The sequence below is a fragment of the Leptodactylus fuscus genome, chromosome 1 (assembly GCF_031893055.1).
Source record: "Leptodactylus fuscus isolate aLepFus1 chromosome 1, aLepFus1.hap2, whole genome shotgun sequence".
Classification (NCBI taxonomy): Eukaryota; Metazoa; Chordata; class Amphibia; order Anura; family Leptodactylidae; genus Leptodactylus; species Leptodactylus fuscus.
This window is the reverse complement of record NC_134265.1, coordinates 163,337,196-163,342,047: the sequence shown is the minus strand read 5'-3', so window position 1 is coordinate 163,342,047 and position 4,852 is coordinate 163,337,196. Positions and strand designations below refer to the sequence as shown.

Here is a 4,852-nt window from a genome sequence, read left to right as displayed (position 1 = left end):
TATAGGCCTAGTTTCGCCTGAGGTCATCCCTTAGCAAATAAAAATTGTCCTTCCTGAAGTTTAGTGTTTTTTTTTTGTTTGTTTGTTTTTTTTTACCTTCTCCACTAAACATCTTATTATAGGATACAAAAAAATTATTATGTTGTGGTCACTGTTACCCATAGTATTCTGCTAACACTTAAACTAGACACTTATTCAGGTTATCAAACATTGTAATACTTTAAAGGGAATGTGTCAACAGAAAATTATCTGTTTCATCAATCATTTTATGTTAAACATGTTTAGTATTTGGTGAGGGGTTTTTTTTTTTTGTAAATTCTGTGTTACTATCTATACTTAAAAAATCCTAATAATCCTGCAGTTTTAAAACTTCCTATTTTCTGTAGGAGATTACTTTACAGCAGTCATTTCATTTGCCAGCACACTGATAATAACAGCTATAATAATATAAAAATCCATCTCATGTCACATAGTAGCATAACATTATACCAAACTCTGAAAAGAGAAAGACCCCTGACCTTCCCAACCCTACAAGCCGAAAGACTCTAAAAGGGTCTCCCCACACCGAAGTAAGGGAGACTCAACTTGTTCTTGGCCTCCACATGGGCTCTCACCCAGTGTACTACTAGAAACCTTCAACATAGTGCACCCAATTCCACAAAAGCAGGGGAGAGCCGGGTAGCATAAGAGGATGGAACTTAATGGTTCCTTGGGATGGTCCTACAAGGGCTACTGCATTCCCTAATCCAATTGACAGGCAGTGACAAACAAATGGTAAATGAACACACAAGATAAATATATGAGAGAGTGTTGTGTATTATGGCCCAGTCATCCTGCAAGAGCTATAAAAATTTCCCTTTGCAGGGTGAAAGACCAAGCAAAAAGGGGTAAGTGCTCACAAGCTGTGAAAGGTACCTTTCATTCTCATGAACCAATTTGCATTGATTTGGTGGCTCCTCTCATATCGCCGTGTGGTTCTTTGCCTTGCATCATTGGCGTTCTGTTACCTACTTACTGTGGGAATTATCAACCAATGATAACAACAGATACTACACTTGATCTTAGCCAAAAGGCAGAGAATCAAACTGACATTATAGATTCAAAAATACATTGTTTTATATTAATTCCGCTTCAAAGGAGGTTTATTTGTATAATGAAGAGTTATACAATTTTTCAATACACTTTTTATAGTTTTCCACGTATTTGCTTTCTGTGCTTACTTCCAGTGGATACAAATCAATTAATTGTTATGTGATATACACAGTCCACGGCACATAGTTACATAGTAAATGAGATTGGGTGAAGACATTGGTCCATCAAGTCCAACCTATAACCCTACAATCCCCTACAGTGTTCATCCAGGGGAAGGCAGAAACACTGGATCAATGTGTCTTTAAAATCTAAAACCCATAACATGTTACATTGTTCTGTTCGAGGCATCCAGGCCCTCTTTGAACTATATATACAGTCTATGATCATGTGATCATCATGTGATCACACAGATGTATAGCTTAATACACTCACTGCGCTTTAATCAGAGTTCTGTCTTCTGTCCATCACTTGACCATGGACTGTATGTCACATGAACATGGACTGAATTTTATCCACTGGAAGTAAATGAAACACAGCAAGCTAGATATAGGAAACCATGAGGAATTGTAACAGAAAGTGTTTTGGACAATTGTATAACTTTTCATTATATAATTTATTTGCTGAAACTAAACACTCCCTTTAATTAAAATGAAATGTCCGACTTGTGTTGTGACAGTTATTTACTAGAGATTAGTATTTGATCGAGTAGGTATTCAATCGAATACTACGGTATTTGAAATACTCGTACTCGATCGAGTACCACTCGCTATTCGAATGGAAAAGTTCGATGCAGAACCAGCATTGATTGGCCAAATGCTATACAGTCGGCCAATCAACGCTGGTTCTTCTCCTACCTTTAGAAGTCTTCTCCGTGCAGCTTCCCTGCGGCGTCTTCCGGCTCTGAATTCACTCTGCCAGGCATCAGGACTGGGCAGAGCCGACTGCGCATGCCCGCGCTACAAGAAAATGGTCGCTTTGACTGTAAGCGGTCATTTTCTTGTAGTGCGGGCATGTGCAGTCGGCTCTGCCCAGGCCCAATGCATGGCAGAGTGAATTCAGAGCTGGAAGATGCCACGGGGACGCTGCAAGGAGAAGACTGCTCGGAGGATCCAGCCCGACCCTCACTCGTGGACTTGGTAATTGTAATTTGATCGAATGTTGCGTACCCCTGAAACGAGCATTTTCCCCCCCATAGACTATAATAGGATTCGATATTCGATTTGAGTAGTTGAATATTGAGCGGCTACTCAAAACGAATATCGAACATTTTACTGATCGCTCATCTCTATTATTTACACAAATCTGGTGACAGATTGGAGGTTGTGATATCTTGAAAATCACCAACACTGTATTACTGTATTGCACTTTAGGCTCTAATTTAATCTCACTAACACTGCTGATTAGAAAAAATTTGATAGTATATTTTTAGTCATTGCCTATAGTGAATGCTTTACTTGTCATGTATTTTCCTTGCTGTAATTTTTTTTTTTTTAGCTGAGCTCCAGGGCAGAACTGTGATCTGTAATTACATGTTATAAGCAGAGCCTATAGGGTCTAAAGCAGTCCAAGACACATCCCCTGCCTTATAACTGATCCAGGCTGAAGCCCCTTCCTCTCCACTACAGCTCAGCCACTGTACATTGGATGCTGTGTATAAATATAAGTCAATCCCAGACTCAGCAGAGAGTCCGTTCATGACAAAATAACTTCCATTACAGCAACGGTACGGTTATTGTAAAGTATACATTAATAAGCCACCTGTAAGAAATAGCTGATTAGTATATAATCTCTACACATAGACGGAGGCAAGTGATCCTTGGGATGAATTTGCATGTGGCAGATTTTTTATAAAAGTTTCTGCCACTAATCTAAATGGGCTTTCAGAAATCCATGTACTTGCAGAAACCCCATTCAGATAAATTAAATTGATTTTCAGAGACAGAAATTTCTGCAATAAACAGAAGAGCCTGGAAAGTCCCTTTAAGCAATGCAAATTATTAGACTACTGTAAGGTCGAATTTTTAGAGAAATTTTAAGATCTCCCTTTTAATGCAAGATAATAAGATTCCTAAGGCATTGTACAAATGAAATGCCACGATTACACACAAATGATAACATTCTTATAAATAGATGTAAAGCTGTAGAGTCAGCAAATATAAAGTATATTTAATTCACTCAGTAGATTTCATTAGAAAGGTTCAGTGTTCAGCAGCTCTTCTCATTATTTTACAGAAAAGAGGCATACGGAGAGGTTTTTACAGTTTAATCAAAGCATTAACCACTGAATTTATTTATTTTGGGGCACAATTCAATATTATGAAAGAAATGACCCAAATACCTTATCTGATGTAGTTTATTTTATTTAATAGATCGCCGAGACAAAAAAACAGCAACCATACACAGTCCAGTGATCTGCGAGTGCATATGGTCCACATTACAATAAGTCTTTCTTTTCATGAAAAAAATGTTTGGAAGTTTTAATAGCAAATGGCTCAGCTGTACCATTGTTAGGAGCTTCCGTTCTTCTTTCTTGCTTTTCTTCCCACGACTCTTGCAACCAGGACCCACTTACTTATCTCCCTATGGCATTGTTTTACCAGATTCACTCTTTCTCTCAAAGGGGAATGGAGTGCAAATGGCTTTCGTATATTATAAACGACACAACCTTCTTCTGCATTAACATAATTTGGACTATAATTGAGCCCCAGACTTCTGGTGACACTCTCAGCGTATTGACCTGAGGTTGCTGTTGTCAACGAAACTCTATAATGCTAATGACAGACTTATTATGAGCAGATGGAAATAATTTATTCTGAATCAGGAGGAGGAAAATAATGAAGTCATTGATTGAAAGACGTATGTGAAACAAACTTTACAGTCTTTTGCTCTGTGTCAGCTAAACAAGTCATGTATCTGATTTGCAAACTATTAACATATTTATGCATTATTAAAGCTTGTATTTAAAAGTCACACATTAAAGTTACAACTAAGAATGCCTGAAAAAAACGACATGACAAAATAAACAAAACAACACAAAAAGAATACACTTTTTTAGTTAAATAAATTGTATTGACGCTTTGTGAAGTCAAATTTAACTTTAATTGCCCTGTCAAAATTGCTAATATTCAGTTTGCTGAAATTAAGTGCATATCTTAATCTAATTTTCTGGAAAAAAAAACAGCTAAAATTCAGCCGTAATTGCAGCGCTAAAGCGCTGCGGAAAGAAACGTGACGTAAACGCACTGTGGAAAACTCTGCAAACTTTCTGTTACAATTATATCTATGGGAAAGCCGAAGGCGTTTCCGCAGATATAATTGACATGCTGCGATTTTCAAAACCGCAACGGTTTTGAAAATTGCAGCGTGTCTGCACTGCGTTTTTTTCTGCAAAGTGAGCATGGGATTCGCATGAATCTCTTACCCTTTGCTTAAACTGTAAAACACCACAATTTTTCCCGCATCATCTCCGCTGCGGGCAAATAGCGGCGTTTACGTCCCGTGGGGCCCCGGCCTAAAGAAGTTTTTCCTTGCAGAAAATCTTTTTTTTATTTTTTTTATAAAGGTCTGTTAGTGCTAGTGATGGGTTAATAAATAAACATATATACCTTTAGCAGTGTTTGCAGTAATTTCTGGGTGTCTCTGTTTGCTGTAGCATCCTCTGTGTTTGTTCACATGGTTTTAGCTTCCTGTGTAGCTGCTGCACTAACTCCCTCTCACTCAGCCCCCCCATCCTCCTCTCTCAGTCCATTACAAAACCCTC

At 38.0% G+C, this 4,852-nt stretch overlaps 1 pseudogene; it reads right to left on the bottom strand.

Moving 5' to 3' along the window:
* Positions 1–846: 846 nt before the first annotated feature.
* On the bottom strand, positions 847–1,085 carry LOC142190758 (U2 spliceosomal RNA; annotated as a pseudogene).
* Between the last annotated feature and the right edge of the window lie 3,767 nt (positions 1,086–4,852).